Consider the following 22,888-nt stretch of genomic DNA (forward strand, 5'->3'; position numbering starts at 1 on the left):
AGGCCCAGATAGTATTGAAAGAAGGATTGTGTGAGACCAGACTAAATAAGTTGGTTTTGATTGATTTATTTAATTTGTATAGCAGCCTTCATCTGTAGATCGTAGGGCAGTTCACAACATAAAAATACAATATAAAAACACTAAAGGTAAAGGTAAAGGGACCCCTGACAAGAACAAAGAAGCATACAAACCAATAACCCCCCCTTCCCCACCCTCTCCCACAAACACATTTAAAAAGTGGTATAATGTGTTAGTTTTTAATTTTTATCAAAGACAATTATGGTTCTCTTCTGGCAGCAGACCCACTGGCATGTCTTAGCATAAGTTTTGGGAGAAATCTTTAAGCAGTGTATATAACATACGATACAATATCAAAAAAAAAATAACAATTATACACAACTAATTATATGTTTGGGTATGTTTGCTAATTTAGCAGACATCAAGAACATTACAGTGGTACACCTGATTACAAACTTAATTCGTTCCAGAGGTCTGTTCTTAACCTGAAACCATTCTTAACCTGAGCTACCACTTTAGCTAATGGGGCCTCCCGCTGCTGCCATGCCACTGCCCCGCGATTTCTGTTCTCATCCTGAGGTAAAGTTCTTAACCCGAGGTACTACTTCCAGGTTAGCGGAGTCTGTAACCCAAAGTGTTTGTAACCCGAGGTGTTTGTAAACCAAGGTACCACTGAGACATGGCCTAATGTTAATAGGCAGGGAGTACCAAGGGGCCGGGTGGCGCTGTGAGTTAAACCACAGAGCCTAGGACTTGCCGATCAGAAGGTTGGCAGTTCGAATCCCCACGACGGGGTGAGCTCCCATTGTTCAGTCCCAGCTCCTGCAAACCTACCAGTTCGAAAGCACAAAGTGCAAGTAGATAAATAGGAAGGTAAACCTAGGAGGAAGGTAAACGGCGTTTCCGTGTGCTGCTCTGGTTCACCAGAAGCGGCTTAGTCATGCTGGCCACATGACCCGGAAGCTTTCTGCAGACAAACGCTGGCTCCCTCGGCCAATAAAGCGAGATGAGCGCCGCAACCCCAGAGTCGGCCACGACTGGACCTAATGGTCAGGGGTCCCTTTACCTTTTTACCAAGGCATAGGTGCTGCCACACTAAGATGGACACCTCACAGATGTGGAACTGCAGATGGCAGCATTTTAGCTGGCACTTATGGGGAAAGGAAATTCTTCAAGTAACCTTTTGGGAACCCTGAAGAGGGGCCAGCATGACAGCACATGCAAAAGTGATCTATACGGAGGTGCAGGTTCACAAAGCGGTGTTTCTGTACATTCCTTTGTGGCTTATGAGCATCCTATGTGTTTCTACAGACAATCATGTATGGATATGAGAGCCTGAACTCTGAAGCAGGCCTGCATATGCATCTTCCTATTTGTTGCAACTCTGTTGTGCAGCTACTTCTTCACTGGCAGGCGGCTGTTGAGTATTTCTGTGAGAGTATAGGTCATAAGATCCCTTGTCTTCTGTGAAACATATCTTTAAAGTGTATATTATTAATACATGCAAAACTTCTGAAATAACTCCAGTGTTAAAAAACACACCAATGCTTGACATCCATTAGCCTAAAATGGACAGCGCTGTTTCCACAGTGCTATTCAAAGTTGAGGATTTATTGGACTTAAGCCATATAATATCTGCATTCGATATTTGTTCTGTTGTCCACACTAGAAGTTAAACCCTTCTTGACAGCAGTTGAGAGCAGTTAGGATAGGGGAAAGCTAAAGGTCAGTGTCAAACCATTTCCCCCAGGAAATGGTCATTTTCAGTTACAAACTGAGGTTTACTGGAAGATGAGCTGTGAAGATGAAGTATAAAAGAGGCTATATAAACAAAACCTTGAAGAGGAGATGTGTGTGTATGTGTGTCCGCTAGAATCTTTTTTATTGCCACTTGTTTGGGAAGGCTTATATAACTCACTAGTGACTTTGCCATTTGTGAGTAATGTGGTCATCCAAAACTCCCGGCAGTAAAAACTTTATAGCACTCATAGCATTGCACATCTAGCCAAAATATAAGTGATAGGCCCACAGGTTGAAAAATTGACTTACTGTTGGCTGTAATACCTGCAGCTCCAAGCTGAGGTCATTATTTTTGACGGGAGGCAACCTCATGTCCGGAGAAACAATAGTTCTTGCACACTAAAAAAACAAAAAACAAAAAACCCTTCATTCTAGGCATAAGCCACAGTGCTTCTGCTTAAAAACAATTCTCCCTCCTCCACAGTCCATTTCAACCACAGTTGCTTTTTAGTTTGTGTCTCTTTGTGACCATGTGTCACACACTATCTCCTTTGTCTTTTCACTGCCTACTAAAGACCTTACTCTTTTGAGTTTCCCCCCCAATTTCCAACTGTCCAGTGGTACCTCGGGTTACAGATGCTTCAGGTTACAGACGCTTCAGGTTACAGACTCCAGTAACCCAGAAATAGTACCTCAGGTTAAGAACTTTGCTTCAGGATGAGAACAGAAATCGGGCAGCGGCAGTGCAATGGCAGTGGGAGGCCCCATTAGCTAAAGTGGTACCTCAGGTTAAGACTAGTTTCAGGTTAAGTACGGACCTCCGGAACAAATTAAGTTCTTAACCTGAGGTACCACTGTATTGGGAATTTTCAAAATATGTTTTAATTGTTTTATCACTTGTTTATGATGTCTTGGGCTCCTTTAGGAGGAAGGGTGGGAAATGAATGAATGTACTTCCTTGGCAGATGGGAAACTACTGTCCATAAATGCCTGAACATGAGTAGCTGCCTTACGCCAATAAAGACCATGGGTCCCTCTAAGGCAAGTATTGCCCATGCTGTATCTGGTATTTGGTCTCCAATGTCTTAAACAGAGGCTCTTTCCAGCCCTTGTAACCAGAGGTGGGGTTTTTTGTGGTTTTTTTGTTTGTTTTTGTTTTTTTACTGAAGAAGCCAAGGATTGGCTTCTTCAGTAAAAGGCTTTTGCTGCAGTCCATAACGACAGCTGTGCTAGAGAGAAAGGGAATAAAATACCATAGTCATTTGTCCATTTTATTAATAAATACAGGCCATCTGTTTTGTTGCCCCATCACAATTCAGAAGCAAGGCTCTAGAATCATAGATGCATAGACTTGTAGAGTTGGAAGGGACTCTGAGGGTCCTCTAGTTCAGCCCTCTGCAAAGTAGGAATCTCAACTGGATCATCCATGACAGTTGGCCAGCCAACCTCTGCTTTAAAAGCTCTAGTGAAGGAGAGTTCACAACCACCCGAGGGAGTCTGTTCCACTGTCAAACAGTTCTTAATGTCAGAAAGTTATTCCTGGTGTTCAGTCAGGAATCTCATTTCTTGTTACTTGAAGCCACTGGTTTGGCTCCTAGCATAGGAGCCAACTCCTAGGGGGCAAGGTGCCTTCGCCCTCCCCTAATAAAATATTTGAGAGTGCATTGCCATTCAAATGGTGTGTGTGCACTGTGTCATGAGATCAGTTATGTGGGGTGGGGCTTACCTCTCCCCCCCCCCCAATATTTTATTCAAGTTGGCACTCCTGGCTCCTAGCCTCCAGAGCAGGAGAAACAAGCTTGCCTAGAAACGGCTAGAATAAAGCACGTCTGTGTGTGTGCAAAGTGCTATTTCTTGTTTCACAGAACAAGTACCATACCGTAAGTCATCATACAGTTATACCTGTATCTGGAAACACTAGGGTGTGCTGTGATCTTCGTGTGGCATTGTACTGTCTGTTTCATGCTTAGAAACTGGTTTATGTTGGTCATTCCTGACTCAAAAATATTGTATAGAAAGAACAAGCCAGTGGGACTGCTGGAATGCACAACTGCTACTAAAAGAGAAAGCGCCTGCGTAAATGCATAGTGCCTTTCCCTCACCACTAAGAGTGGCTTCGGATATAGCTCTGCAAAATAGAAACAGGGCGCTCAGTTTCTGTGTGCTTACTACCCCACATATCTAAAAACAGCCTTTGTATTTATAAAGCCACAGACAGGCCACACATTCAGAATCAGAAGAATCTTTATTTGCATCAGCCAGTAGCCATAGCAATAAAATAAAATGTACTGAAGATAGAGGTAAAAACTTAACCATACAAAATACATTCTGGAGGTTTTCATCAATAATCAAATAATAGATCTTATTCTAGTTGCCCCTGCTAATTTTTTTTTTTTGCAGTTTTTGCTGTCACCTGATTATCTTGATCTGCTAGAAGAAACGGCACAGTAGCAATGGTTGAGCGACCTGGTCTGGATAGTAGTAGAGAGGTAATAAAGAGTGCAAGCTGGAAGCACATGAGCTACTGATTCAATACTCAGGTCACTCATTTCTGATACTAGAAGGCTAGGTTGTGTAAGACCTCCAGGCAGGCTTGGGTGTGCCCCTGTACTCTCCCCCCAACCTTGAAAGAGCATTTTGTAGAATGGGGAAGCACATCTCTTGGCTTGCAAGCAGTGAGTTTAAATTCAGAGTAAACATAACTTGGGTTAGACATTTGAATCTTTTGAAATGTGTGGTTTTCTTTCAGGCAAGCAAAAACTAGAGCACCTACTGAGCTATGAGCAGTTTGGAGGAGAGCAGAAAGAGTGTTGCCTATAAACTTTGTGTTTATCATACAAATATGGTGGTATTTTTGCATTTTTATGATACAGCTAAGTGGTGAGCATCCATTTATGCAATCTCATCCCAGATGCCTATCATGCAAAAGTAGCTGTTAATCATACACCGATCGCCTTCCTAAAGCCTAAACAAGAAACTAGGGGCCACTAAAAACATGCTGCCTTTCATTAAAGAGGAAATTATTACCGTATATTTCTGTAATAACCAATAACATTTCAAATTACTCACATTTATAGCATGTAATCAAGTTTATGCTTAACCTCTAATCTCTCTGAAGTAAGTAATGGATGGTTTGTTAGTTAGCTGCTTATTGGAAGTTAAAGGCAGCTAGTAACCCACCTGACCAGTTATGAACTATCACAGCAACTGCTTTCTGTGGCTGATATTGGGTGTTATAAAACACATTCGGTTGCTTGTGAAAAAAATAATTTATGAAAGGGGGAAAAATTAGGACAGCATGTTTCAGTTGCTGTACTCTGGCAAAGTAGGAAAGGGGGGTATGGGTTGTTTTTCAGCATACGACAAACATTTTGATTTACCGGTGGGTCAAAGGTGCAAAATATTTATCACTTGCTTTTAACTGTGTGCAAAGTCCCTTTCAAAAACAGCCACAAGTCCCTCTGTGGGACTGGATTAGATATGTACGCAGTTTGACGTCTGCAGTGTGCAGACCTCCTACCAATGGATAACGAACAATTTCATTTTGGCGATACATCTTAGGCACATCTTAGTACGATCACATCTTAGGCACACTTAACTTGTGCTATTTTTACCTTGCACAGTTGAAGTCATTGTTTCCTTTATTATTTATTTGATTTCTGGCGCATGTTTTGGAATAATCCTCCTTCAGGTTTCATCAAGTGCATCAACAGTAGCTCTTATCTTTCTTCAAGCACCTGGTCTCCTTCCTCGCCCCTCCACCACCCTTGGCTGTGTTTTTCCTGGTTTATGGTTATTGTACACTTCAAAGTGACCAAGACACAGAATCTGGCATAGGGTATACACAAATAAATAGATATGTTGCTTAATAGATAAGCTCCTCTGGGACAGGGGACAGGTCCCCCCCACCAAGTCTGTTCCTCAGCCAGTGGAAATTGGGGTAAAAGAAGAGGGAGAATGAGAGCTTGGGGGATATAACCATGGAGGAAGGATAGAAAGTTTAAGAAGAAGGAATGGAATAGAAACTGCCTTGGCCCAGTATACCTGAAGGAGCGTCTCCACCTCCATTGTTCTGCCCGGACACTGAGGTCCAGCACCGAGGGCCTTCTGGAGGTTCCCTCTCTGTGAGAAGCCAAGTTACAGGGAACCAGGGAGAGGGCCTTCTCAGTAGTGGCACCCACCCTGTGGAGCGCCCTCCCACCAGATGTCAAAGAGAAAAATAACTACCAAACTTTTAGAAGACATCTAAAGGCAGCCCTGTTTAGGGAAGCTTTTAATGTTTAATAGGCTATTGTATTTTGGTGTTTTGTTGGAAGCCACCCAGAGTGGCTGAGGAAACCCAGCCAGATGGGCGGGGTATAAATAATAAATAATAATTATTATTATTATAAAGGAATACGACAAGAGGCTGGTGTCCTTCTTTCTCCTCAGCTTCCCATCCTACCCATAAAACTGAAGGGGCCCTCTGCAGCCTTCATTGTTCTGCTTCCTGCTCTCAGAGACAGTGCTCGGATTCCTTGCTCAATGATTCCTCAAAGACTTTATTCCAGTTTAAACATTGATCAGATTACAGGTTACGCAGCTCAGCAATTCAGAAGCAGGTACATGACTAGGCCTAAGCTAAGATGTTGTCTCAGTACTTGAAACGTCCCCTTGGCTCTCCTTTTGAAGAGCAGGGTGGGCACAGTCATTCACATGGTCCTTGTCTCAAGCAAGCAAGCAAGCAAACAGGCACCTAATGAAATGATGCATATTGAGGCAAAAAGTAAAATAAAATAACATTCCTAGGGCTTACTTTTTGACCTCCTCTTTCTAGGCACAGGTTGGCATTTTCCTGGTACCCCACTTTCTCCAGAAATACAGTTCTGGTTGCTTCACCTCAAAAAGGATACTGTAGATAGAAGTTTAGAAAATTATGCTTGGCTTTGGGAAAGGGGATAGGGGAGATTTTTTCTCCCTCTCTCACAGTGGTACTCATGGACATCCAATGAAGCTGAATATTGGAAAATTCAGGACGGATGAAATGAAGTACTTCTTCACATAAAAGGTAAAGTTAAAGGGACCTCTGACCATTAGGTCCAGTCGTGACCGACTCTGGGGTTGCGGCGCTCATCTCGCTTTATTGGCCGAGGGAGCCGGCGTACAGCTTCTGGGTCATGTGGCCAGCATGACTAAGCCATTTCTGGCAAACCAGAGCAGTGCACGGAAACGCCATTTACCTTCCCGCCAGTGTGGTACCTATTTATCTACTTGCACTTAGATGTGCTTTCGAACTGCTAGGTTGGCAGGAGCAGGGACCGAGCAACGGGAGCTCACCCCGTCGCGGGGATTCGAACCGCCGACCTTCTGATTGGCAAGTCCTAGGTTCTGTGGTTTAACCCACAGTGCCACCTGCGTCCATAGCACATAGTTAAACAATGGAAGTTGCTCCCCCAGGAGGCAGTGATGGGTCCACCAACATGGATGGCTTTAAAAGAGGATTAGACAAATTCCTGGAGGAGAGAGCTCTCAATGGTTACTAGCTAAGATGGCTATGCTCTTCCTCCACAGTTGGAAGGAGCAATGTTTCCAGTTACTGGAAATCATGGGAGGGGAGAGCTCTCTTGTGCTTATTTTCTGCTTCCAGGTTTCCACATGCATCCCTTGAGCAGATTCCTGGACTAGATGGGCCATTGGCCTTATGTTTTTATGTTTGTGTTTTATGTTTTGCTTTGGGAGTACATTGTGGTTAGAAACTGTTTGTTATTCAATAAATAAAAAATAAAATAAATGTTTGGCAAGTAGATTTTGGTTATATACACCTGCTACCCTTAATTTAGGGTCACTGGTAGGAAATGAAATATTCACACATGCAACTAAACATCCTTAAGTCTTCCTTACCTGAATCTTGACAGGGGCTAAGATATATGCCTATAAAAAGAGATGTCAAACCAGCTCTTAATCTAGTAGTATCTCATTTCACTGAGATCACTGGTCAGTTGTTCAACAGAAATAACTTGAACTGACTATTTACCTTGTTCCAGATCTGAGCCAGCGACCTAAAGTGGTGAGGCTACATATCTCACTATCAATCTTAGTAGCCATCCGATCTTTTTCCCCAAGATTTTCCACCCACGTAGAATGGTGTCTATGATTAATGTGATATCAAAGGGGAAATCACACTGCTTACTAGCATGCCAATTAAGAGCCGTTTTAATTTGCTTCTGGTTTAGTAATCATTTGCCGTTTGCAAAGATTCTCATGTAACTTACCTTTAATATTTTGTCTATCAAAAAATGAAGTCTGCAGTTAGTAGGTTTGTTGTTGTAGGCTGATCCATTGTACTATATTTCTCTCTCTCTCTTTCTCTCTCTGTGTGTGGCTTTCCCCCTCTTTCTGTGAAGAGGGAATGTATGCTCTAACCACAGCTTAACAGGAAATTCCAGCCCAGCTACAGTTGCAATGTGATAATGCTTTATTTGGTTTTTGAGCAGGTTAGAAACTGATATCCCCATTATGTAGCATACTGTGAACTGGATGTTATTGTCTGGTATAAGGACAGGACATATTAGCAGTATCTTTTATTACGCAATCTTCATTATAAAAGAACAGTGAGTGCTAAAATGCTCTCCATATGATAGGTAGGGTTACATTGTTCTTCCACTGCTGGCTCTGATTAAGGCTAGGATAATGAACAGTTCCTGCCTTTTCTGTCCGTCAGGAAACAAGGCAGATCAAGGTAAAATAGATGAGCATGTGCTGGCAACAGATTAAAAAGACCAGTCTAAAGTCCATTAATAATTCTCATATTTAGGATTTTCCTCTGTACTGTACTTACAGAATCTACAACATTTAATCTCTTCTCAGAAAGCTGAGAGAACTCTTACTCGCCCACCCCCACCTCACTGCCCGAGTGATAGGCCTAGATTTTCCGAGGCAGCACATTTGTCTGTCAGAGCTGTTGGCTGGTGTAGTGATTTAGTTTCCGTCAAATGATGCCGGTGTCCGGTTGATGATATAGCCTTGCTGGATATGGGGAAATTTGTTACCTTTAGCTCTGACAGGAAGATAATTGCTGATGGTTAACAGAACTGTGCAGAATCCATTGGTTTTGTAGCAACACAAGCAATGGTATCTGCTTCAAGAAGTCAGTCTCTTCAAATTAACTTCTGGAAGCAGGTCTTTCATAAGACAAATTTTATTTTACTTTGTGCTGAAGTGTCTGGGGTTTTTTTCGTTAGCACTGGAAGCTTATTGATCCGAGTAACTAGGAAGAGTCTTATTATTAGGAAGATTTGATATTTGTGTCATCACTTTATGTCCTGGTGTTCTATTAAGTCTGCTTTCATTACAGTTAAACCGAGCAGGGGAAAGTCTTTTATAGTTAACCTTTGTCAGCTAAGGTAGAAAAATATAAATAGCAAAAGCAAACTGTAGTAGTAGCTTCCAGCAGTAACAGTAGCCTTCTGCTCAGGTGGTCAGAAGTGATACAATTTGCTTCTGTTGCCCTGTATAGGTCGTGTGTGTGTGTGTGTGTGTGTGTGTGTGTGTGTGTAGCTGCATTGCTTCTGCTTCCAGTGTGTTCAAGATCTGGTTTGCACAGGGGCCTACAGTACAATCCATATTTGCAGGGTACAGATCGCACATCTTTGAGTTGGGCACAGAAACTGGTTTCTAATGAATGGAGGCTGAGAGCAGTGCAGCAGGCATGACCCTAATCTTGTGCACTGTCTGTTCATGGGTACTCAATGACTCCGATGTTTTTCACCTACAATGTGACTGTGGGATGGGTGTTTTGATTCAACTTCTTCCTCTCATCATAAATAAATCGCCTCAGTGGAATAAAGGTTTCACTCAAGTCTGAGTTGGTTAAACTTAATTTATGCTATTAGAACAAGGAACTTTGGTTTTACAGCTCTTGCAGGTATAAATAGATAGATAAATGGTGTTGCTGTTAAAAGCAGAGGATCTCAAACTTTCTTGGAACAAACTTTCATAAGATAAGTGGGAGTAGAAGGAAGTGAAATAAATTGTAGTTGTAGTAGCAGTTGTTACTAATATTATAGCAAATATTATATTGTTTTTTAAGGGCTTTAAATGCTACTTAGTGAAGGAGACAGAGTTGCTGCCGTACTGTTGTATAATCCAGTAAACATGGCATAAAAGGAAGAAGAAATGGGGGAGATAAAACTAAGAACATTCAGATACAGTCTGTTTAGGGCTGTAAGAAGGCAACAATTTCTATTCTAACCTATATTTGTCACAATCAGCATTGATTCTGTTTTGCTGTATTTCAGTTTCTGCCAAAGTTTGCTGTCCACCATTTACTGTGTTACATAACTATATGCATAGCTTACATTAATTTCATTGTAAAGGAAACATCAAAGCAAAGTATATAAAAAAGCTGTTATTTGCTTATCATTTGCAGACTTATAACAATGAGAAGGGAAACCAATCATATTTACCCAGTAAAGCATTATCAATTTCAAAAACAAAACAACCAAACCATACCAAAGTTGCTTTTATTTTTGCAATAGGTAACATTTCTGGGGTGGGTATAAAATGAACAAATTATTATGATTTCATAGCTTGTAAGTTAAGACTGTGTAGGCAGAATGGAGCTGCTTCACAAGCTTTAGCTGGACTCCAGATGGCTGAATACTATTTCAGCCCAGATGAACTATTGTTTGCCTGAAGTTCTCACATGTCCCAAAACATTATAGCTATTAAAGTAGCTGTGGTTTTAGTCCCCTTCCCCCATTTTTCTCTCTGCATATATTTTGGTGTTGCACTACAACTTCCAGGTTATACTTGAAAGTAAATTAGATTGGATTTACAACTGCTTGCAAAAATTGAGTCTTAAGGGGAAATGCAAAGCAAAATTTGTAATTTTTAAAAATAGTGATAGAATTCTAGAATCAACAATAAACAACTTGTCATGTGGAGGAAGCACTACAATCTCGATATAGTCTGATGGATAGCATTCCAATCATTCTTGGGTGACCAGGAGAATTTTTACAATCTTGGTTGGTGTACCAGCTACAGCCTTTCATAGGAAAGGTGGATCTTAGCACATATCCATATGCTTTGGCTACATCTGGATTAGGTTATTATAACTTGGTTTGTAGTGGACTGTCTTTTGAAAGTGTGCAGAAATTTCACCTGTTGCAAAATGTGGTACTTAAGTTGCTGACGGCAATCCAGTTTTCAGATCATATAACACTATCATCATACCAACTTGATTTCCTCCCAGATTGTTTCCGGGACCATGGTGCAGGTCATGTGTTTCAAAGCCCTAAACTGTTTGGGACCAGGTTGTGTAAAGGCAGTCTCCTCCCATATGAACTTACCTCCAAGTTCATCTTGAAGGGAGAGCTTCCTTTGCATCCCTCTGCCACCTGGGATAGAGGTACAAGGCATAAGTAGTGCATAGGCTGTGGATTTCATTCCCAAAGAGGTGCAATGACGGCTCACTATGGCAAACAATCCCCCTCTTAATCTACCATAACCCTAGGGGGGAAAGGTAGAATCTGAACTGGTGCTGAAATGATACCAGTGAAGGCACTAGGAGGATGTCAGTGGGGAAAATGCTCCACAGATGGTGAGCTACAACTGAAAAGGCTCTCTCCCCCTTTTTTTGGAGAAAGTGCTCAGGAGGATGGTTGCTGTTTAGCTTCAGGTAACACTTGGAGGAAGCAGATTATTGGGTTTCCAGCCTAGGCTCTGACCTAGTTTTGGAACCAAATCAGTCTTGGTCAGCCTGATGGATGACCTTTGCCAGGAAAGTGACGGAAGAAGCACAGTCCTGATGATCCTCCTGCATTTCTCAATAGCTTTTGATATCATTTGCCATGATGTTGGGGGGAATTGTAGACAATGAGGCAGAAAGAAATGCAGAAAACTACAGTGATAATTACATAATTGACAGTGGCAATTCACAAAACAGTTGCAACGTTGGTTTTTTTTTTTTTGTGAATTTCCACTGTTAATTATGTAATTATCACAATTCCAACCCATACATCCACCAAACAGCGTAACCCAGGAAAACATAGCAGGCATCTGATGAAGAGGCTCTTGTTAACATTATTTGGAATTGGAATGGTTCTTACAAACTTGTTGACAGACCGTAAAAACAAAAAAATAATAATCCACATTTATGCCTTGTTTAGTGAACAATACTTTACAAATTCTGTTTTTTCCTTTGCTTTTCAATAGACTTTTCCAGTCACCTGGATTGTATCACATTAAACTGCAATTTTTCCCTTCCTTTGTGAATGATCCCATAAGAGGAAAGCATATTTTTATTTAAGTATTGTCATCTATTTTTAGAATGCAGCAGCCAGTTTCCATGCGACAATGAAGCATTAGAAACTGTATTGATCTGCTCCTGCCCTATTGGACAGCACAAGTCAACTAACCTTTGACCTAGCATTGTTTGACTCAGATTTCTCAAAGTGACCGGTATGCTCTTAAAGAATTGCAGTATAAGTAATGTGACTTGTCCCGTCCTTGCGTAAAACCTAGGAATATGCAGCTTTATAGCGGGAAGTAATGCAATAAAGAAGTTGTTTTTAATGAAATCCTTTGTGGCAGCAGCTCAAGTTTAATGACTTTAAAATTGCTTATAGGAAGGAAGGAAACTATATTGTGGAGTGAGTGAGTGATGCCGCTAGGATCTAAATTTAGAAGTGTTTCTGCTTTAGCAGAAACCTCCCAAAGAAAAACAAAGCATCTTTAAATTGCATGTTGTACTTCAAAGTTTTTAAGTTTTCTTTTCCCCCAACTGATTGTGCATCATTTTATTTTCCTTACTTGGATTTACCACTGTGTGACCTCGTGTTGTATTTTTTCTGAATGACAATGAAAGTAATTGAAAATATTGATTGGCAGTACAGTTAAGTTGTCAACACAACCATTTAATTTGTCAGGAGGACTTGTTAAATTGTCAAAAATCATATAAAAAACTCCTTCAGTCACTGATGATATACATTAGAGATGTTCATGAATCAAATGGCCCATTTTTGAGATAAGTGTTGAAGAAAAATTCTGAAATGGTTTTCTCCTGATACTTTTTTTAGATTGAATTAAAAATGAAACATCTCAATGTTACATGGCTGATAAACATTTTTTCAGTGGATGACAATGGGTATTTCATACTAAAATTTAATTTTCAGCATGCCAGCTCTGAATTTTTAGCATATGTAACTATTTTTTTGAAAGCCTCTGAAATGTTTATATAGATATATTAAAATGATGATCAGACTAGTAAGCAAAATAAATGGCATTTCACATGTGGCAAAAACCTGCCTCTAACAATTCAGTTCAGCAACCCCTCTGGCCTGGTTTGAGATCCATCAGCACAGGCCTTTCTTCATAAATGCGGATGCATAAAGTCCAGATAATCTGCTTCATTTACACAGACATATTCCCATTATTCCGTGTGTCTTCTAAGAAAATAGACCTTACCCTCATTCTATTTACATATTAACAATGCACTGTCTTAAACACACGTTCATTCCTTTATTATAAATACTTTTATCTGGCTTTTTCCTTGAAAATGCTAGCAAAACTACAATGACAATAATAAACACAATCCCCAAAGACTCTGTCTGTCTGTCTGTCCATCCATGTACCAAAAATTCAAAAAATAGCAACAGTCAACAGAGTATTTTTTTATTCATCTATTAAGCAGCAGCAAGCTAAATCATAGCGGAGAGAGCTCTTATGCCTTTATAGATGATAAAAAACAGTAAACAAAGTGGGTTTTGACATGGCAGCAACAACAAGAATCAACAAAAAGGCAAGCTTCTCCTAAGGGAGCATTCCAAGTCTGACCTCAGCCATCAATAAGGCCTTCTTCTGCATCCCATTCGAATGCAGCCTTGATGTTGGTGTCATGAGAAAGAGAGTCCTCTCCAGTGGAACACCACATTCCGGCAGGCTCATAAGGCAGAAGCTGGTCATTCAAGTATCCCAATCCCAGTTTGAATCCATTTAGGATGCCCATTTGAACACATCAGTTATAACTGATGTATAATTTTCAGGGTCAGAGGGCTCTTTCCACATATTTGGGTATCCTAAAAAAACCATAAACAAAACAGTGTATGATTACCCACGTAATATCACTGGATGTAGGCTAAGGGCAGAATCTGTTTGTGTCTGTCACAAGCAATACTAAAACTTGAAAGCCTCATTTCTATCTCAGTCAGTCAGTTTGTTTATTTGCTAATTTTTTGTCCTGCCACCCTCCCCAAATGAGTCCAGTTGCCAGAGCAAGGAAGGCCTATTAGATTTCCTGGCATTCCAACACATGACACCATCACTCCTGCTCTGAAGTCTCAGAATTTTGCCATCTCCACTACACCAGTGCCTACATTCATTATTGGTTATTAATTTCAACACTACTTACATTCCAAAAGTGTTTTTAAGCTGTTTTATGTGAAGAATAGCAACCACCTTTGAAAGGAGCAAAAGTTTCTGTCCCCATTTTTTAATTTGGGTTTTAAATAATGAGTGTTGGAAATAATATAACAGTGAGACTATTTAGCAGAAGTTGTTCATCCTACCTAGCCCATAATCATTTCCAGTAAAAACCTAGGTGGGATATTATAACTCTGGAAGCTTGAAGTTGGGTTTTTTTGAGGGTGGGCGTGGGGAGCTGAAGAAAGCAACAGTGCCAGCTCTTTGCTGGTGTACATGTTTTAATAACAATAGGAAACAGTGATAAAAGCCTGTGTGTTAAATATAAGCATGCTAAATTAGCTATGTATTCATTATATTGGGGACTTTACATTTTAATTATGATTCATGATGTCCAAATTATAGGCCGACACAGGAACCTTTGTTGTGGTGGCTTTCTGCGATACATCTGCTCATCTGAGCTTTAATTTCGGCTGTTATATTACCTTTTACCCAATTAAGGTTTTGTAATCATTACCTCTGAACAAGGAAGTTGTTCATGGGTTTCTTCCCGCTGAGTACAACTTTGGGAGTACATGAAGTGGGTTTTGTTGTTGTTCCCCTACACTACTATATAATACTGTGTCAGAGATATAAAAGTTTCTCTAGATTCCTGGCAGCAGGTAGAAGTAAACAACTAAGATCTTTGGCGACTTACAACTGTATTTTTATATATTAGTTTTCTCCATTTTATTCTTGCAGTAGCCCTAATGGGTAGGTAACGTGGAGCCACGTTTCCTGGGGACAGTCCCCGGATTTACAAATCAGTCCCCTGACAAAATCCTATCATTCCTATTGAAGTTGAAAAGTGTCCCAGGATTCATTGAAAAAAATCTGGTAACCTTATGTTGAGGACCAGTGTGACTTGCCAGAAGCCACCTAGATGCTTCAAGACTATGGGAGGATTTTAATGCAGTTGAAGTCCAAACTGAAGACTCTATCCCCTACACACCAAGCTGGCTTTCTACCTAAATTTTTCAGGATGGAGATAATGAATCTTGATGCCTGGGACAGATCTCTATTTATTTTTAAACATAGCCACCTTAAGGTGACACAGCTTTGGTCATTACTGATTAAACACTTTTTGAAAAGATACCTCAAAGGATCAAAGATTAATATCCACCATCTGAAGCTGCAGCCTTTAGGGGTGAAAGAACATAAAGCAAGACAAGGTGATAACTTAACTGGACCAATTTGTTTTCTGGAAGTAAAAACTTTGAGCAAGCTTTTAGGTTTGGGAGAGCAAAATGCTGCTGCAGCTTGCTTCGCAAACCCCCCCCCCCCGACAAAACAAAGCCCAGCAGTGTTCCTGCAGGCAGGATTACAAATATTCTTCATAGAAGATAATACATGTTACTCTTTCACAGGGGTGCCAGTAACATAAAGTTGGTAACACATGTGTTTCCCATATGAATTCAGTGGTGTTTTTCAGGCTATCCTTTACCTCAACAAGCACCCCCCCCCTCCCACATCCCCATGTATTTCTGTATTAAATTTAGGAATGAATACTTGGGTGGAAACTGTCACTTGGATAGTGTCCAAATTTCTCAGGGTTCTGATTTACTCTTTAAACGCTGACTCCCCTTGAGCTAAAACAGAGGCCTTTTCTCTCTTTTCTGCGGCAGCAATTCTTTTCTTTTTTTTAAAATTAAAAAAATGGTTTTCTGGGTTTTACAAAAGTTGGTTTCAATAACCGAATGGTTATTTGTTTAATGTTTATCACTGTAAACCACATTGTGAAGCTTTAGTTCATCAATCAAATATTAACTCCCCACCACATGCTTTTTAAAAATTTAAGTGGGTGATGGAAGCAAGAGGAGAACACTGCTTTGCCATGTGTAGAGGTAGTTCAATATCTCAGAGTCACAGGAGATACATTTACAAGTGGATGTAATTAGATGGTGCCAGTGACATTCTTTTTCTAACTTTTACAGCTGTGCCTGAGTGGGACTGTTTTCAGGGAGGCTCATGCCTGGAGAGAGAAGGAGGTTAGCCTCCCCATCCCATGTATTGTGACCCTGTTAGCAATTGGGCCTCACCTATAATGAAGTAATAAAAGAGCAGAGATATAGCTACATGCTAACCATTAAGTGTAATGTGTAGCTTGACCTTCAAACAATCTATTTCTTCTTGCCTTGTTTGTAAGCCAAAGGGTCTGGTTCAGGCATAACTAGATTTTTTTTTAAAAAAGTAGCTAGAAAGCTTTAAGATATGCACACGTCTGCACGTTTCAGCTTTGCACAGACCTTTATTTATGCAAGGAAGAGAAGGGATACTCCCATTCTTATTTTTGAACCAACCACACATAGTGGTTACACTTATAAACTGCTTTTTCCTCTAGCTAAATCAGAAGTTATAACCCCCCTCAATTTAGAACTGTATATTAGCCTCATTCCTTTCAAAATTAGGTTTAGTCTAGGTTTCTGGTGGGGGATTATTGGAGCTATTCGAGGCTTAAATGTTAAAGCCGAGCTGAAACACTGTAAAGTAACAATTTTATTCTCATTCTGTGGAACTGAGCCAAGGACATGATGACTTGGCTAAGGCCTTCCAGTCAGTCTGAACTCAGAGTTTAATTCCCCGGTTATCTGTTGGATCTTCTTTTACTTGTATCTAAGCTATGAACTGCAGTGGCTCCGTTTACTTTGTAGCTGCAGACTGCTGAACTGTAGAATGTTGATATAATATTATTTGAAACTATTTTTATATGATGACTTATGTATCTGGTAGTTAAGCCTTGTTTTATCATCGAGTCATTGGGGTGGGACCTCCTGAATACATTGTCTTTAAAAAGGGTTATCATTGCCTAATGTTTTTAAAATATGCAAAATAACGAACAGATTTTCACTAGAAAGTATTGCATTGTTGCATTAAAGAAAAAGGGACTGTTTCTCTGTTTCATTTTGCAGAAAGCAGGAGTGAGTTTTCTGCACTTGTAGCTGTGTCCAATCTTCTATAACTCTTCATTTCACTTTTAATTTGTATACTGCCTTTCTATTACTATACGCAAGGAGGTTCATCTGGTAGAATGTTACCCAAAACAAAAGGTTGTATCCAACAATGTTCATATTCATGCAAGGCATCCTCTTGCACAGTGGAACTTCCTATCCCTCTCCTCCCTCTGCGTGCCCCCCATCTGATCTGGGGTTTTCCCCAACCCCCAGAGCAGATTCTGGGGGCAAGGGATGAGTGGAAAGAGGAAAGGGAGGGGAAGTTCCATTCTGCAAATGGAAGTTCTTGCACAAACCAGGCAACTTGGTTGGCTACAATCCAAAAAGCGTAAGTGGGGTAGAATTAGTCACACACACACACACACACACACACACACACAAAATTTTATTTGTATGTCACCTTTCCATAGTTCAAACCATGCTCAAAGTAACTTACAACATGAAAAAAATACATAACTGCAACATAACAAAAATAGTTGTAAGCAATAAATGAAACATTAAAAAATACACAACCCAAGTGAACAATTTCCACAAAAACCACAGCAAGATCTAAAATAAAGATACAAAAAACTATCAGCAACAGCCCCCTCCCCGCCCAAGAAAAAATTGCAAACAAACCAGCCCAAGAGTGATGAGCTTATTTCCCTCATTCATTTATTCTGTGCATTCACTTTTTCTTTTGTTCAGTTTTTCATCTGAATTCTGGTTTTAGCTAGGAGAATGTATTAAAATTAATTCCAGAAATGGATCATGGACAGGTTGTTTAATTTTTCGGTTCCTTCAAGTTTCCCCCTGCTCTACAGTATCTGTGGACACTGATGAAAACATTGCAAAACAATAAGCCATTTATCATGTATATTTAGTTGCATCAAACTTCTTTTAGTGCAGTGTTTTGCTGATGTGTAGACGCCATCATTCATATTGTTTTCTGTGTTGTATTTTACAAATCCACAGTATGACAACATAAATATGTACTGCTTTTTTGCAGTGTTTTATCAGTGCACATGTGCACGAGTTGAAACTGAAAGTTGCAGCAAATTTGTGCATGAGGCATAGTTTTCATTTTGAAAATGAGACCAGGATATTTGGGATTTCAAAATTGAGTGATAAATTCTAGATATATATTTTTTAAAGTATCTGTATGCAAACTATGGCAATAGGAATAGCAGATCCTGTCCAATATACTTTGAAGTAGAATGCGATGATCAAGAAGCCTCAAAATTCCAGGCAGTAACCACCCAGTATTGGTCGAAAATCTTCAGTAAAAAGTGAGTTTCTAGGATGCTAGCCTCTTCTTTGTCTTTCATGCTTCCTGTAAAAAACCCCACACAACTGAGTTATGTTAAGGCAGTTCTCACATTTACACAACAATCTTCAGTAGACAGTTAGACAGCTTAGGCACAAAGTAAAATGGATCAACTGCAGAAGACAGATTAAGCTGTCCATCACCAGAACCTGACGGTGGACTCTCTCCTACTAACATACAATTGTTGATGAGAATGAGGAGATTCCTCTTCCAGAACAGCATGAAACTTATGAAATTGTGTGGCACAATCACCACTCTTGCGCGTTTGACAGGAATGAGTAGAATAAGCCTGACTTATTCAGTTTCTGCTACAATCTGTGTCGTTTTACTTGCTATCTGCTGTGCCCAAAACTTAACATAATTAGTCATGTAATCTGTGTAGTTAATTTCAATGCATTTCCATGGAAGGGAAATGTATAAATAATGCAGAAAATATAACTATTTACATCACATTTTTGGACTAAAAAATCAATTGTAATGAATATTGGTCATATTTGCTAGCATGGGTTCCGTTCCTGAACTTTGGACAAACATGTATTATTGCAATTTCCACTTCTGCTTCCAACAGAATTCTCCAAATCTCTATAGCAGGTGTACTTAACTCTTTGCCCTGGGCTGGCTTACATTGCCATTCTTCTTTGAACCTGGCACCTATTCCTATATTAGTGATGTTCTAGTAGTCATATTCCCAGCTGTAATTAACCAGGAAACAAACAAAAAAATAAATAAACAAACAAACATATAACATCATGACCTTCACGAGGAGGAGAATGATTGGCGTGTCTGAAGAAACATTTACTTGTGGAAAGGGAAACATAATTTCTTCAGATCTAGAACAGAGTTCATGTGTGCTCAAAGTGAGCCATGGCAATCAACATTCATGGAATTTTAACATAGAATTCATGGAATAAACCATTTATAAAATCAAAGTTCTTACCAAGTTGTCATTCTATTAAGTTGTGGTGTTTTAAGAAACAAGCACAGAACAACTGTTTATTCTATGTCCTGCCATTGTTCTTTTATGGTACTGTTGACATGATAAAATCATCCAGCCAGCTGTCCATTTTTATTTCCCTCCTTATAAAAAAAGTGCAAAATTTCTAATTCTCCCCCACCTTGTTTATGTCTCCTGCACTTACAGATGCTGGATATTCACTAGAGAGCTAGGAAGGCAAAAGGAGTGGGAAGATTCCTTTGCTCCATCAAAATATCCAAGACAGTTTATTCATAATTTTTCCTTTATCTAGAGAAGAGACTAATGTATTTGTTATAATGTAAAATAACTACTGCATATTACCCTAAAGCTGACAGAAGTGATAAATTAGCGGTGGTACATAGCTCTTGCACCTCTAAAATCCTATTTACCTCTTGAAATAGGTTTACATTTTTATTCATCCAGGGGTGGGGGTGGGGGAGTGAGTGTCGGATGTGATCTTCCAGCGAACTCAGAAAACAGACGTTCCAGTTCGACCCAAGTGGTTGAACCCTGGTCATGGTGATGAGGGAGTATTGCATTAATCTTTGCACCATTTAGTCTCCTTATCTAATAGCACAGACTTATTCTTTGTAACTAACAACAATGAAGGGTGCCTTTAAGAAATCTCCAGTGAGCACCGAGGCATTACAGATTAGGTCAGTAGAACTGCTGCTAGGTTGAACATGATGGATGAGTAGGAGAATGAGTTTCTGCTGCACCGGTATTGTGAAATCTTTTCATTGTCACCAACAGGCCTACGAGGGGGCTGATGAATGAAAGAGCAAGTGTCAGAAACGCCCTTCCATGCCCTGGTACACTTTTAATATCTCCCACAGCTACAGGATGAGTATTGATAAAAGTAAAGTTTAAATATAGCTATGGAATGATGGGTGGCGATGATTTAAGGAGAACACAGCAACGGGGTTAGAGAGGGTTCATTTTCCAAAAGTGCATGGAAGGGAAGGAAGTTGAACCATGTGGATCAGAGGGAAGAGCAGGAGGCTTTTTATAAGAAGCTAATTCGATGAGGACGCTGAGCTCTTTGATGGATGAGTTACTTCCATCTGGTTGCAGTATATGTAATAAATAGCTGGGCTCATGTTTGACCTCTCTCACTTACTAGGCCTATCTTTTTCTTTTGGGATATCCAGGAGGGACTCTCCATTAGGGGGTAGGGAAACATCTGTGAAATGGGGAGGGGGAGTTATCTGGATAACAGAGCTTTGGGAAGTTTATCATGTTGAGTGGAGGGAAGAATATATTTTAAAAGTTACAGATTTATAAAGCAGTAGAGCCTTTTCTTTCTTTCTTTCTTTCTAAGCTGTTCTGCTTCATGGAAGGAGTGGGTGGCGCTCTGGTCTAAACCACTGAGCCTCTTGGGCTTGTCGATCAGAAGGTTGGCGGTTCAAATCACATGATGGGGTGAGCTCCTGTTGCTATGTCCCAGCTTCTGCCAACCTAACAGTTCAAAAGCACACAAATGCAATGTGTCGCTGTGGCGGGAAGGTAAACGACATTTCCGTGCATTCTGGCACTCGCCACAGTGTCCCGTTGTGCCAGAAGTGGTTTAGTCATGCTGCCCACATGACCCAGAAAGCTGTCTGTGGACAAACGCTGGCTCCCTGGGCCTGAAGCAAGCTGAGCACCGCACCCCATAGTCAAGTCTGATTGGACTTAACCATCCAGAGGTCCTTTGCCTTTGCCTTTGCCTCTGCTTCAATTAAACAACTCTTTTTGACAAAATGTACTCTGAAGGTTTGCCCCTATGTAATCATTGTGACGCTAACAACAGCAGCACAGACCTGATGTTACTAGCCCAACTGGAAACCAAGCCTTAGGAGGAATGGTTGAGGGTGTTGGGTATGTTTAGCCTGAAAAAGAGGAGACTGAGAGGAGATGTGATAGACATCTTCAGATATCTAAAGGACTGCCACATGGAAGATGGAGCAAGCTTGTTTTCTCCTGCTCCAGAAGGTGGGACCCAAACCACTGGATTCAAGTTAAGGAGATTCTGACTAAATACCAGGAAGAACTTTCTGGTTGTAAGAGCTGTTCGACAGTAGAACTGACTTCATCAGAAGGTGATGGACTCCCCTTCCTTGTAGGTTTTCAAGCAGAGGCTGAATGGCCATCTGTCATGGATGCTTTAGTTAAGATTCCTACATTGCAGGGATTGGACTAGATGATCCTTGGGTTCCCTTCCAACTTTACAATTCTATGATTCTATGACTTTCTCTTTACATAAACATTTAAAAAGATAAAGGTCATTAAAAGAGCCTGCTGCAGCTGGGTCACCAGGAAGAAGAGTACATGAGAGTTTTGTGCAGGTATTCTAAATGGCAACTGAGTGTGCATGATCAGTATGGCCATGCCACTTCATTGCACATGGTCTTCATGTGTTCTAAGGTCCCATTTGCATCTTGACCCCTGGGCTGCATAGAGATCAAGCATAATGAGAGGACATGGCCTAACAGGCATGCTTTTGATGCCCCCCTCCCAAACTATCACATGTACAGTGTCCCTTTTAGAACATATTCAAACAGTTGAGGAAATCTAAATATGCAAATGCCACTAGACATCAGATAACATCATCATTAAATTCTGTGAACGGGAAGTAGTCAGCCTGTTGCAGCTTTTAGGAATGAACTATCTCACTGAGATTGGTGAGATTTAAAAGTGCTCAACTTTGACTGGATCATACCCTCAACATTTTATGCCAGATACTGTATCAGTATCCCAATCCACTCAGTTCACACCCTCAACATGCAATATTTATTTTTGCGCCTGTTTATAAATGTTTTTAAAAAAGCCTTTTCCTCCTGCTTTTAACTCAAGTTTATTTTACTATGGACAAAGTTGTTTTCATTGGAGCTTGGACTCACAGAGCTGAAAAGGATCTTAAAGTTATTGAGTCCAACCCCTGCTCAATGCAGAATTTACAACAGGGATGGGGAACCTCCAGGTCTCTCTGTGCAGCTTTTGGGACTCTCCCTAGGCCACGTCACACTTCTCACTGGTCCTGCCTTTCTGAAGAAGCATCCACCAGCATCTGAATTGTCTTTGGCTGAGACGCAACAGAAGGGTTTCTTAGGTTCCCTGTTTAGGCTTTGGGGTTGCCTTTCCCGGCTTTTGGAATGCTCGTTTCCATGCTGCTAGCCTTCTGATGCAATTGAAAGGAACCATCAGGCATAGGATTTGCAGTCAGTTGCAATTTTAATAGGTTTATTGTTTAATCTAGCTTTCACTTGATTTTTGTTACCTGCTATTTTATTTTTTATTGTGGTTGTAATAGCGTTCCCTCACCTCATTTTAAGTAAAACAAATTCAAATAAATATATCCCAGCCTCCAACTAATATGCTTTTTTCCCAAGTCTTCTAAATCCTCATATAGATAGGACCTTATTTCAGAATATATGTAGCAGATTAATTTTGACTTGTCATTGTCAAGCAGGCTGTTTA

General features: G+C 40.4%; 1 protein-coding gene and 1 long non-coding RNA gene across 2 annotated transcripts in view; one reads left to right on the forward strand and one right to left on the reverse strand.

Annotated features, from left to right (window-relative positions):
- LRMDA (leucine rich melanocyte differentiation associated) overlaps positions 1-22,888 on the forward strand; it is a 744,858-nt gene that overhangs the window by 307,878 nt on the left and 414,092 nt on the right.
- The window catches only part of LOC307216617, a 24,566-nt gene continuing 20,083 nt past the window's right edge, over positions 18,406-22,888 (reverse strand). The window contains exon 5 of the long non-coding RNA XR_013839223.1: positions 18,406-18,459. This is a non-coding gene — a long non-coding RNA (uncharacterized lncRNA). The remainder of the gene's footprint in view (positions 18,460-22,888) is intronic.

This window comes from Podarcis cretensis (assembly GCF_951804945.1).
Source record: "Podarcis cretensis genome assembly, chromosome: 5".
In the NCBI taxonomy this organism is placed as follows: domain Eukaryota; kingdom Metazoa; phylum Chordata; class Lepidosauria; order Squamata; family Lacertidae; genus Podarcis; species Podarcis cretensis.